Source organism: Pinus tabuliformis, chromosome 2_1 (assembly GCF_031772625.1).
Source record: "Pinus tabuliformis cultivar Carrire ecotype Pingquan chromosome 2_1, CPIR1, whole genome shotgun sequence".
Lineage (NCBI taxonomy): Eukaryota > Viridiplantae > Streptophyta > Pinopsida > Pinales > Pinaceae > Pinus > Pinus tabuliformis.
This window is the reverse complement of record NC_142299.1, coordinates 254,546,226-254,560,605: the sequence shown is the minus strand read 5'-3', so window position 1 is coordinate 254,560,605 and position 14,380 is coordinate 254,546,226. Positions and strand designations below refer to the sequence as shown.

At 35.6% G+C, this 14,380-nt stretch overlaps 1 pseudogene; it reads left to right on the top strand.

The window, feature by feature from the left end:
• The first annotated feature begins 2,071 nt into the window (after positions 1 to 2,071).
• LOC149199673 (oligopeptide transporter 4 pseudogene) lies at positions 2,072 to 2,596 on the top strand (annotated as a pseudogene).
• The last annotated feature ends 11,784 nt before the right edge of the window (positions 2,597 to 14,380 follow it).

Here is a 14,380-nt window from a genome sequence, read left to right as displayed (position 1 = left end):
TAGCTATTCCTAAGCTTGCTATCGATGCAATATAATATGCTTCATTGTATGTTGTTCTTCCAGGTACATTCCTTTTCATTTGGAGGACTTTGTTCATCACAATATTGCATAGCACATAAGTAATCACTGCTTGCCCTGGATTGGGATAACAAGAAACTTCTATGCATAATTTCTATTTTTCAACCATGTTTAATGGGTTTTCTAATCCCTGTAAAAAACAAATTCAATAAAATGAATTTAATATATTGATTTATTGCAAATGCCTTAGTTTATGGGAGAATGATAATAAATAAATATCTATTGTGATTGAATAATGGAATACTACAAGGATTTAGCCTAGTTTCAAGATGATCTTCTATGTTATCCTTCAGAATTTATACATGTGATTGATAGTTTCATTCAAGCAATTATAAATTATGATGTTAGCAATTTATTGATGTTAGGAACTGGGTCTATATAAAATTACTATTTAAATGCATGTGACATATTATTTACACCAAGGGTGCATGCAGACTTGTTATCATTGCCATTCCTCCCTTTGGTTACTCTGCATAAGTTGATGGGCAACACTAGATTAACCCTCACAGTGGAATGCTTAGATAGGTGGTTTAGTTGATAGGTGGTTATTCCAATGCTTGATTTTGGAATAAGTTGCATAGAGAAATTTTACTAAAGTGTGATTGAACACCTCGATTTCCCAATAGATGTTGCATATAGCAATTTTACTTAAGTATGATTGAACACCTCAATTTCCCTATAGATTTATTGGTGGAAAGTAGTTAAGAATTGCATATTGCATTCCAAAATTTACCATTGAGCCTTTTAAAAATGACTGAGAACGATATTTACCTAATAAAACTAATGATGTTAGCAAGGCATAAAGTTGTTTTTAAATGATGGAGAAACAAGTACATTGTTGATTATGTAGTGATTTCCATGTTTGAAAGCATGAATAACACATATTCTCCATGATTTGTAAGATGTTTGTGATACTTCTTGAAACATTTTGATCAACAATATTTTTGGTTCATGAGTTTGAGCACAATTCTTCTTTTCTTCCTGTTAGTCACTGTGTTGCTGGTCTTCTTTTGGTCCATACACGAGCATTGGCAGTGGGCACTGTTCACATGACACTATTAATATAAAATCTCACTGTGTTATTGTTCTTCTAGTCAACACTCAAGCCGTGGTGGTGGTCACATGCTGTTACTGGAATATAAAATCTCCACGGTTTGGTTTAGTTCGGTTAGGTGAAATATTAATAGAATGAGATGCATATGTGATATGTGAATGATTAAGAAAGGAAACTGAAAGTGTAAAAAAATAAATTAAGAAATAAACACGGTGTGTCTACCCAAATTCTAGGTAACCTACCCACTCCATAATCACACTTACAATGGTGGGCCATTTAAAAATATGGTGGCATGGTGATCACCTTAAGCTCTCAAGGGAACTCTGGTTTGTTTACTGTGGATATGAAGGCTTGGTTTAAATGTGAGTCTCTCAAGATGGGAACAAATCCATGCCCAAATCCAACTGTGGAAGACACATGGGGTAGGGCCTTTTCCCCATTGCATTGCTAAAGTCTTAATTTAATGGAAATGGAAATTAAAAGTCCATTTTATTTCTGTGATTAGGACAAAAAATGAAAAGGAATCCTTGTACTTGTCTCAAACCCACTGCATTTTTGGAGGATTCGTTGACTCGGGAAAGGAATCAATAGTGATTCATGGGATATGATCAGCTAGGAATGCAACAAGAACTGGTTTCAGATGTGGACCATCTGGCCCTAGTATGTTTTCTTGAACTGGGCATTTAATTTGATCTATTTATTCGTCTGAAGCAGTAGAGAAAAGGCCAAAGGAGGAGGAATATTTATATGATTTCTTTCATCTTTGCAAACATATAGGTTTATACTGAAAGGGGAATGGAGAAGAGTAGTAGTTCCAACATGAAGTGGAGTGGATAGATGAACCCAAGGATAGAAAAGACTCTTAGCCTATCCTTATAACTTAGGCCAGGCCAATCAGGTACAAATAGTTATTTATTGCTGTCAGTGTAGAGAATTAGAATGGCAGTGGACAAATCATTGGAAGTGAGCAAAGAGGAGGAGGGGGAAGAAAATTCACCAGTGGAGCAGGTGGCATTCACTGTGAGTACAGAAGACGATCCAACCATTCCTGTATGGACATTTCGAATGTGGTTTCTGGGGCTGCTTTCATGCGTCCTGCTCTCATTTTTGAACCAGTTCTTCAGTTACAGGAAGGAGCCACTTATCATCACACAGATTTCAGTGCAGGTGGCAGCCCTTCCCCTTGGGCGTTCCATGGCCTCGGCTCTGCCAAAGCGGAGATTCAGAGTGCCTCTGTTGGGGAAGGAGGTGTCCCTGAATCCAGGGCCCTTTAATATGAAGGAGCATGTCCTCATTACAATCTTTGCCAGTGCAGGCTACGCATTTGGCAATGGATCCGCCTACGCGGTGGGCATTGTCAACATCATTAAGGCGTTTTACATGAGGAATATCAGTTTTCTGGTAGCTTGGCTGATCATAATTACAACTCAGGTATTAGGTAGTGTTTGCAGTGAAATATATTAAGTTTGAGATTATCTGTAAATAATCGATGATTTATGTGATATTATTGGGATTTTTTTTTTTTGTATATAGCAAGTTATTAATCGAGTGATCCAGAGCATTGATTAATAACTTATTTGATATAGATTATAGTAAAGCTTGCGTGCCTTTAATGGTGAAGAATATGAGTTTCTTCAAAATAGAGGGACAAAGTAGGCACACTTTTATAAACTTTAGCAATTAAATAACTAAATCCCACTAAAATTAGACTTTTAACAACTGCTTCAAAAATCAACATACCTGGTTCGGATGAGGAGGCTGAGGAAGTTGAAAGAATTCCTCCAGCGTCGATGAGGTGCAACCAACCCTGGCACCAACCAACCAAACTCGCGCAAAAATCGTGTAAAAACTCCTTTTGCACCAACTAACCATGCAAAAAAACCAACAAAAAATTAAAAAAACCGCAAAAAACCATAAACAAATCTGGAAAAAATAAAAATTCACACACATATGCGTACATACGCGATCATTTCCTCCAGAAAACTGACGGGCTAGCCGAAATAGCAACGCAATAACAATATTTCTCAGTATAATAACAATAACACAATAACATCGTAGAAATTTCTACAACAATGTGAGGGCCCTCATATATATAGATGTTTTTTTGTTTGTTTTGTTTTTGTTTATTTGTTTTTTTGTAGTTCGACCAAATATAAATTTCAACCAAATTATTTGTTTAGTTGAAATCAATAGTGCAGCCGAACTATTTTATTACCAATTTTTTCACCTCCGGAAAAATCTGTTTAACGGCCGACGTTAATCTAAATGGTCTATTGTTCAGCCGAATGCTAGTATAATAGTTTGGCAGGATAAATATAGATAATTTGATTGAAGGAAATTTTGGTTCGGACGAAAAATTGAGATTGTGAATTTTTTGGGGGAATTTCTCACAAAAGTGTAACCTCGCTTCACGTTTTCACCCTTTAATGCTAATGTTTATATGTATATATGTATGTCATTGTCTGAAAGGATCATGATTGTTTTATGCTAATGTTTATATATATGTATGTACGTATGTATCTATGTCACCGTCTGATAGGGTTGTCAAGATCATTATTGTGGAGGAATGATTGCTTAAGCAGGTGAATGGAATGAAATAGGTTCTTGGTCTTCTGGGGAATCAAGTGGGAAGAGTATCCTCGACAAATTTACGAGGTCAGTATCATATGGATATGATTTGATATTATGTGTTTATACTATGCCTATGTTTATGTTATGGACAAGTAATGCTGAGAGATACATCAATGGAATGAAAATAACGTGATGCATGACATGCTAGGATAAGCATGGATGGCAGAGAGACACTGGAAGCAAGGTTTCTTGGTAGAGACAATGTGGTTTTGGATGTGCAGTGTTAATTTTGTGTATATGTTGTGCATATTGTATATTCAGTGATTGTATCTATGGTGTTGTGTGCATGTTGTACATGTGGTTTTATGTACATATGGTGTTGTGTGTATGATCGTACATTTGGTTCTGTGTGCATGTGGTGTTGTGTACATGTTGTACATGTGGGGCTGTGTGTAGGTGGTTTCGTGTACATGTTGTGCATGTAGCGTTGTGTACATGTGGTGTCGTTTACATGTTGTACTCATGGTGTTGTGTACACATTTTACAAGTGGTTGGTGTACATGTGGCGTTGTGTACACATTATGAAGATGGTGTCATGTAAATGTGATGTTGTGTACATGTTGTGCAAGTGGTGTTGTGTATAGGTGGTACTGTATACATGTTGTACATGTGGTATTGTGTGCATGTCGTACATGTTGTGTTGTGTACATGCAGTGCTACGTATGTGCATTGTGTAGTCGTGGCATTGTGACGTGTATTTTTTGTGTTGTATTATGTGTACATATGTGTAGAAGTATGTATTGTGTTATGTTGTATATTGGGTGTAGGTGTATGTCTCATGATGTATATCAGGTGTAGGTGTATGCATTGTGTGGTGTCGTATGCTGTGTTTGAATGTATTTGTTGTGATGTACATTGTGTATGTGTACATGATTGAAGAAAAGAAAAAGGCATTGGGTGTGGCAACTAATCCGGTGTGTGTATCAAAAGGAAAAACGATAAAGGTAGAAGCAAAGGACTGATTAAAGGATCAATATCAATATTTTATTTCAGTTTTTAATTGTGCATGTGATTTATCACCCTGATTTATGATGGTTACATGTGATCTATGATTATGGTTTATGATGATTGCATGTGATTCATGATTTTGATCTATGATGGTTGTGTTTCGAGCTAACCGAATGTGATATGTTTATGCATAATGATTTGATCAAAGAGTTAGTTTGTCTTGTTGTGATAGGAAGTAAACAAAATTACAAGTGTACCTCGTCAACGAGATACCAAAGAGCTATGATTTGGATTTATTTAAATTCTGTTTGAGTCTAATGGAAATTATGTGCTTGGTCCAAGAAAGCATGGAAAAATGCCCAGTTTGGGTGGTTGGAATTTGATTTCAAGGAATTAGTAGCAGCAAAAGGAATTGGAACAGGAAACAATATGTTGGTAAAGCATTTAGGAGCAGGGATATTGTGGGACACTGTTACCCAATAATGTCCATTGATTTCCATGAGCATGCTATGACTGGTATGATGGTTTTGAGGTAGGGATATGCCTTGGTTTTTGGACCTTCCAATGCGAGGAAACCTTGAAAAAGGATGGACTGCATGGGACAGGGGATGCCAGGGAACTTGGAAGGTGAGCGACTGTATGGAATGGGTGACTGGATTTCTCGAAGGACTGTGTAGCAGAGAAGGGAAGATCGGGAATGGATTTTTTTTGGTCATTAATATTGCCAGATGGAATTAGATGCAAATTGGAGTGTGCTTTGGAACAATGAGTCAGTAACTGTTCACTGAGAGGACAAGCGGCGTAGGATTGTAGCATTGGACATAAGATGCAAATTTGATTTTGACAGTGGATTTTGGACTTCCTGGGAAGGAGGTGAATCCTGGTATTACTTTGAGGGTGGAGGTGTGACCTCTAGATTCCCTTGTGGTGGATACATGCATCATATCCTTTTATTTGTTGGTTGAAGCAAATGTGCATAAGCATATATGGTGGTTATTGTAAATACCATAATGATATATGTTATAAAGCTCCAGTAAATTGTATGTTTGTCATGTTTCAGCAGGATGTCATTGTAAATGTTGCAACGAGCTGTGTTATAAATCTCCATAGGCAATATGTTTCGTTTTCAACATTTTGCTAGTTTATATGTGTCATTGAACACCGAGGACGGTTTTCCCCCAAGGGGAGGGTTCTGCAACAACCTTGGTAAAAAATTCATGTAAAAAAAATAAGACCAAGGTCATGGGACATGTATCCCAAGCTGAATGTTGGGTAAAATATCCTAGCGAGTGTTCATTTTGGTTATTATGGCTAAAGGAAATTGGAAAAGGCAATGGCAAAGGCTTTGAAAAGACAAAGCGGAATTAATTGGTATTTTAGTTATGAAAATAAAGGAAATTAGGAGAAAAGAAAGGTGAAAGGTCACAGATTGCATGTGAGGAGGAAATTAAAGGAAAATGAAGAAAATAGAGGCCTCATTAATAAAAAGGCTTCTGAGGATCAGTTCACAAGTTTTTTTACAGTTTTTAAGTGGAGCTCTTTCTCCATTCTCTCTCTCACACACTTAGAGAATTCTTGGAGAACTCTAGCAGTGGATCAAGGAAAGAAAAGGAAGGACAAAGAAGGCAAAGGGAAGCAAAGATCAAGCAAGGAAAAACAGGATAAAGCAGCTACAAAAAGATTAATTGTAGGTATCGATTTTCATGTGTGATTTCCTTGCTATATTTGGCATGCATGTGTGTATTTGGTTCTCTTTTTGTCATTGGCATGGGTTTTGCCAGGCGTGATAGTGATTTTCAGCCTTGCCTTTCCATTTTCTAGATAGCCATGGTGAGATGGGTTATCTTTTATTTTGTTAAGCTGGATTTTCGGATGGTTTCAAAACCGAGTGAGGTGGTCTTTGAAGAACACAAGGCCTAGAAATCCCTAGACTGGAGAAGGTGGGATTGCGGTAAAGCTAGATTTTGTGTACCTCGGTGGGCCTAGGAATCATTCACCGTGAATGGAGGGATATATGGTAAATCCTAGAGGTGTGTGCTCTTGATCAGGCCTAGGAATCCTTGACCGGTGAATGGCGATATATACGGTAAATCCTGGAGGGTGGACTCTCGAATAGGACTAGCAATCCTCGACCGGTGAATGACGAGATATATGGTCAAGCCTAAAGACTAGGAGACATGAAAATTCCTCATGGTGTAGGTGGAGAGATCTAAAGGAATCATTGATTGTTTAGGGCCTAGTGATCCAGTGGGGATTGCGGTAAATACTGAGGAAACCTTGTTAGTTTTGTTGCGAGTCCCACATTCATGGTTGGAATATGACACGGGGTTTATTAGCTAAAAGAAATATTTGGTTCAACCCAATCTATGGTCGGGTGGTACCTGGAAGTCCCTGGCTTGGTTGGATTTTACATATGATAAGAAGAGCTCTTTCCCTTTTATGTTCTATGTGTAAATGTACTTGCTAATATGTGGTTTTTATGGGTGTGCTATCCTTGTTATTATGTTGGTTACATGCTAGTCATAAGCATGGTTTATGACATACTTTGGTGATGGGTCCCATCATGTTTTGATTAGTAAATGAAAGAATGATGAATGTATTCCCTGATAGATGTTATTGCAACTATTATGAGAAGGCATTAGACCTTCTTGGTGATTTTCAGATAAGTATCAGATCCCTATGTTCAGATGTGTATTTATGACCTGTAGATTTCATGTTCATGCTATGTTTGAGGGAATTTCTGTCATGTCTAGGCCTTGTTAGGTCAATTTATTGTCTAAGATTTGTAAGGAAGGATTTTTCCTTGTGTCATTCATGGTTCTGGGAAGTTCCATTAAGTTCTGAGCAGAGGTATGGATCCTAGCTTGAAAAATGGCTTAAATCCTACGACTGTAGGCATAAAACTGGGTGAAAAAGACTATAGTCGCTCCATTGTAGGCATGATGCATACAACTAAAGGGTTTTAGTCAAAATCAGACAATGTTGTGCCAATGTCTGAGAGATCAGGGCACTAACAAAAAGAGGTTTAATTCAGGGTCTGGGCACCTAGAAGGGTGGTTTAGCCCTTGGGAGTCCTATAGCGCCTAATAGGGATGTCATTAAGGGTTTTGGTTTTTCGATTTCACTTCCTTAAAGTGAACTAGGAGGTTGAATCATATCATAGTAACTCTTCATCACATGTTTACCCCAACAGGTTGGTAACTTGGGTAAATGTGGGTGGAGAGAATTTCAGGATCTAGGATTGAAAAAAAGTTTGTAAGACAAATTAAAGGGGATTAGTGTTGCCTGCAAGTTGGTTCTTGAAAATCTGAGCAGATTGATGTCTCCAACAAGTTGGAAATTTCAAATTCAAAAGGGGATTGTTGTCTCTTATAAGTGCGTATCTATAAAGATTGTAACAGTTTGTTGGTGTTTGCATAGATTAATCAGTTAAAAGAATTTTTTTTTTGGTTTTTTCCCAAATGGGTTTCCACATATATCTTGTGGTCAATTCTCTCATTTGATTGATGCTTTATTGTGTTTGAATGATTTAATTCAGTAATACTTTATTATATAGATTCACCGGTCCCCTTCTTAGTATATTTATGAATTCAACAATTTGTATCAGAGTGAGTTCCTTCAAAGACTGTTTAACCACTAGAAGGTATATCTTAAAGGGCCTAATGGGAAATTATCATGTATCCTTTTCAAACAGAGCACTGCTCTTTGATGGAACCAATTTTGATTTCTGAAAAGTAAGAATGGTAGCTTATTTTATGTCTCTTGGTGTTGATATTTGGTTATTTGGTATGGATGGATACAGAGCTCCAACAACTCCTAGAATAAATAAAAATGGGAGAAAGGAATTTATAAATAATGAAAAATAAATGAATGCAATTCTATGTGGTCTTGCTGAATATGACTTTACTAAAGTGACATAAGGTAAATTTTCAAAGGAGGTCTAGGATAAGCATCAGAGTAACTATGAAGAAGATGAGAAAGAAAAGAGAGCTAAACTCCAAAGACATACTGATCCGAATTGGATAGTTATATTGTTTTTCATCCATATCGATGCATTTGGAGCAGAAAAAGTAGAGGAATTAGCTCACAGGACCGTTTTTACTGGCGGGATTCAGTTTGGCGAAACGAGGTCTGAAACCTTTTGGGAAAGTTTTGAGGCATCAAATGAAATTTTTTGGGGGTAAAAATTTTCCACTTTTTCTCCACACCTTCTCATTCTATTCTACACACAAAGACTTTCCAACAGTGCAAGAATCACGTCAATCAGGGTTCGTATGCAAAAGTTATGCCACTGAGAAGTTGACCTTCCTGTTTTAACACATATAGTTCGGGAGGATGCCGCGTCAGCTCCCATTATTCATGGAAAAAGGGATAACCACGTTTTTTTGATGTAAAATATTCTAGAATATTCTATATTGTAACTCTAGTTAAGAGTTGACGTAGTCAAAGTTAACCACTAGTAGGATATCAAGCTGTGTTATAACCTGGCCACTAGGAGGAAGAGGCATTTCATTCTTTCGAGAAAATTTTGTTCCATATCTGAGAAAATATAGACAAGAGAGATAGGAGGTAGATCAGATAGAGAGGATGTGTGCATTGTAGCATCCCACAAGCCACATGCATTACTTCTTTGTACCTGCAACCATATTTCCATACAAAGAAAGAGAGCGAAGTGGCCTCACCTTCCAACTGGATTTTCTCCTGAAAGGGTTTCAAAAAGAGAATATCTTGTGTCTTATGTGTGTGTTAGTTTATTTTTTCATTCGCTACTTTTATGCATAATTTCCATTTGCATGCATGCACTAATTACAGTAAAATATACAGATCTAGAAATTAAATAAAACTGTAATAGTGTAGAATCTCAAATTTTTAATATAATATTGTCAGATCTGTCATGATGAACTATCTAGTGGAATATCCACAGAAATTTACGGATCACATAGAATGTTCTTTGAAAGTATAAATATGAAAATATTGTGGAATTATTTCTTCAATTAGATGAAGTTGTAAACACTATTAAATGGTTTGATGGTAAGATTGGTGAAGCAATAATTATTCAGAAAGTGTTGTTATATCTTCCCATGAGATTCAATGCTAATGGTTTCAACCATTGAGGAGATGAAAGATATAGAAACTTTAAATATGGATTAACCACATCAAATCCTCACAACATATGAAATGAGGATCAGAAAGAGTGGTCGGGATCAAAGGGGGTTTCCTTTAGAGCCTCAAAGAAAGAAAATGAACATCAAACCCATGATTGCTCTAACTATGAAGCAAATCCAGATTAAGCTCAATTTGTAAGGAAGTTGAAAAGAGGATATGAAAAGTATAAAGGTATGTTACCCTTAAAAAGCTTTGATTATAGTATAATTGGTCATTTTGATTCTAAATTTCCTTTTGTTGAAGTAAAATACTATGAATAAAGAAAGAGAATATAAGTATAAGAGAAGACCTCACACATATAAGAAGGGAATTACTCTTAAGAAGGAATGCTTCTATTCCAAAGAATACCATTACTCATCAGAAGAAAGCAATGAACATACATTTGATGAAGAACAAAAAGAATGTCTACTCATGGCCATAAAGACTAAGTATAATAATAAATATAATTTAAACCTTGAGAAATAATTTGTTGAAGCTAAAGTATACCGGGAAGGTGAACTTATTTGTGCTCTAGATGAATTAAAGAGGCTTTGAAAAAAGAACAAAAGATTGAAAAAGATTGAAAAATGTAGAAAAGGAAAATCATTATTCTAATGAAGAACCAATCAATATTATAAGGTTCAATCAATAGAAGGAAAAGGAATTGAAGAAACTCTGATAAATTATCTAAAGGACAAACAAAGAATTTGTGAAAGACTAGAAGATGAAAACATATTTTTGAGAAAGGAATTATGTAAGAAACATGAAAGAGAGACCCTAATTAAATTGAAGAAGAAATCGTCCTCCTAAAGAACGAACTTAAAGAAGAAAAAAGAAAAGAATAAGTCCTTGGGAAAAGGAGCTCCTTTATTGGAACTTTCAAAGAAACTTTTATATTGGAGTTCCGAAATCCTTGGCCTCCGAAATGCCGACCTTTGAGTGATGTCACATTGACATCATCACTCTACGTGGTGCCACCTCAATGGTGACATGTGCCACTCGGATTTGGCCCACTAGGCCACCCAAAACGCCTAATCTACCTGTGACATGTACTTCCGTACGACCATGTCATGACTATGTCATCTGCCACCTCAGCCCCTTAGGGCCAATAAAATGCTGCTATGTGTCCACCTGGAGGAGAGAGAAATAGGTCCATCAGACTTTGATTTTTCGACAAAATCCTTTGTATTTATTTGCTCTACATCCCTTGGCACTTAACATTATCAAAGCTTTTAAAGAATTCATTCGTTAAGAAGTTACGATGTTCCGATGGCCCTATGCTCTGAGATTCTGATGGGCCCATCCTTCCGATATGCTTCCTTCTCATCCCTTTTAATATCCGGTCCCGATGCTCTAAGCCTTCCCATATGAGGCCTTCCTAAATTCGAGTGCCGATGTTCTGATATTCCATTTCCAATCTTAGGTTCTGAAATTTGGCCTCCTCCTAAGTACTTCAAGGTCCTGACTTCAATAATCCATAACTTTTGATCCATGAGGCTATTTGTAGACTTCCGCACACTGTTGGAAATATATTTAAGAGGAGAGTGTCTGATGTAGGCTTTGAGCACATCTGCTACATGAAAAATGGATGCAAACTCTATGCCATTCTTTGCTCCTTGACTCTTCTTATTGTGCCTAGAATCCTGGACTCCCAACCACCATAGTCATAATTTTATGGTTTCTCCAATAAGCCTTCTACTATGATGATTATCTACAGGGAACTACAACAACCAGGGGACTCCCCCTAAGCTTGACATATGAAGCATATTAATGCTATCCTAATTACCATCACAACTAGGCTAGGGAACATCAAAGTCAACACTCCTGCCAATAGTTAGACAATGCCAATTACCCAACGCATCTCCCAACATGATTGTTGACATTAATGCCAACACATTTGTAGCTACTAGCCATCCAAACAATGCCAACTGTCCAACATAAAGAATCACAACATTAAAAACCATAAGAATCCCTACCAGAGATATTTCCAAAGTCAATGAATCATGTGCCTGAAGGATCTCCAACAACAAATGAATCATATCCAAGACATGCTATGAATTGTGTCCCCATCCTTTCAATTCCCATTTGCTGTAACCTACCCACACCAGAGTCAAGTAACAATCAAACAAAGGCATATATATATATACATATATATAATAATAATAATAATACTAATACTAATAATAAATATATATTTATATATATAAATAAAAATAATACATATCTCTCTCTCTCTCTCTATATATATATATAATCTATACACTTTGAATCTAATTTGTTTCAAGAACATACTAATTCATATTTAAATTCGTTTTGTCATGAGAAGGTATCAATCAAGTAGGACATCATAAAAATCAACCTCAATGAGGTCCTCAAACAATTCCTACAATATGAATGTTTTTGTTTCTATAATATCTTGGGTAGAAAAAAGAACATATCTGCAAAAGAAAAAGTCATATATTACTTATCTTAAAACTCATATATGGTGTACTAATTCATCATTAATCAATATAAAATACTAATTTAATAATATCAAATTGATTTTATGTGTTCATTATTAATCAACATAAATTAATTTGTATGATTTTGCAACTAAAAAAAAATGCCATACAATGTGCATGTTTATCTAATATGAAAATGCAAAGTTATATATGTTAATTACAATACTAAATAAAATCAAGTGCAACTATAAATAAGTTCAACCACATAAATTATTCTATATGAAATGCAAATTATTACAATATTAGCTTCCAACTTAATATTGGTTGGAATACAATTTACACATGAAATATTGTTTCATAACTTCAAAACATTATCGTTGTGTTGTCAAAATATTGCAGGTGAATTTACCAACTCTAACGATTTGACCACCAGTCTCTGTGTGTCTGATGCAGGATATTGGCTTTAAGGGTATCACTATTCTCTCTCTCTTTCTGCATTTTTCACTCCAGTGTTATTGTTTTCCTCTTTCTTCAATCCATGCTTCTTACCATCAACACTAAGTCCCTCCTCTAAAAATGAAAGAAGATACAATTCATAATATAAGACATGAAAGATGATGAACACTAGAATATAAACTAGAGTTGACTATGAAGGATTTATATGACATATACTTTAACATCAACAATGTTAATGTCATTTCACCCATAAAAGAAAAAAACTCGGAACAAATTATCTTTATATGGGCTATAATGGTCACTATGTGGCCAAATGACTTCTATAAACAAAGAAAATAATGTCACCATAGAAAAGAATGCCTTAGAAAATGAGTATTCAACCTTTAGGATAAGGTTAGGCATAATCATGCTAACTAAGTTACATGCTAAAAAGCTCAGGCTATAAACAACTTGTGAAAACAAATAGAAAGAAAAAGACAACATATAATAAAATAGAATTGTACCAAGAGGTGCAAGGGCACGCCGATAGTGTTTTTGTTTTTTGTTTACCCTTCAATAATATATGAAATAACATTTAAAATAGAATGGTTTCTAATGTCTCATTGGAGGTTGGGGATCGACTGGTCAAATTGAAGGTTTGCAAATCAGACAGGACAACAACATCAGGGCTAAAATCTTTGAAAGAGACTATGAAAAACCTTGAACATAAAAACATTAAATGTACACTTAACACATAAAACAAATACCCACCAAGATGATTTGTAGGTTCATCTAGTAACAAAACTATAGGATTCATGAATAACCCTCGTGCCAGAGCTATTCACATACACCAACCACTAGAGAAGTCACTTGTCTTTTTTGCTTGCATTTTTTTATCAAAACCTAAGCCAAATAAAATTTCAGCAACTCACTTTTTTGTTGTTGCAACATCCAAGGATTCTAGATGTTCATATATTTGATCTAGTGCCTCTCCACCTCCATCATCCTAGACCACCAATTAAAGAAAATAAGATTTTATAATCCATTTCATTTTTCCATAGAAAAATAAGATTTTATAATCCATTTCATGTGTATATAAAATATCTCAAAATTGATTGGAAGGATGTAAGACATTCTGAAAACCACAGTAAATATTAACCATCTAAAAAAATTAAATGCAGTTCAATAAAAAAATAAAGGTGATATATTTCTAAATTTCCATATTTTGGCATACTTGTGCAACTAGAGCTTCAACTTCCTCCTCAAGTTTTAGCCTCTCTTTGTCATAGTTTATCACAACCACAAGTGCAGTCATATCAATTGCTTCTATTTCCCTAGTCAAATGATAAATGTCCATATGATCTGGTATGGGAAGCTCCTGACATCCTAGAGTAGTAAGGAGTGTAGATTTACCACATCCATTAAGCCCAAGTAATCCATAATGCCTAATAGCCAGTAAAATTAATTATTAAAGGAAAACCATTCAAATTATGGATAACAAAAGGAAAAAATAAAAGTAAATAAAGATGAACCCAATAGATAATAATATGTATGTTACCTTCCATAATTCAGTTCAAGCTCTGAATCAACAATCAACTCATGACCATGGAATGTAATTGATAGGGACTCTATCTGCCAGGCCAAAATG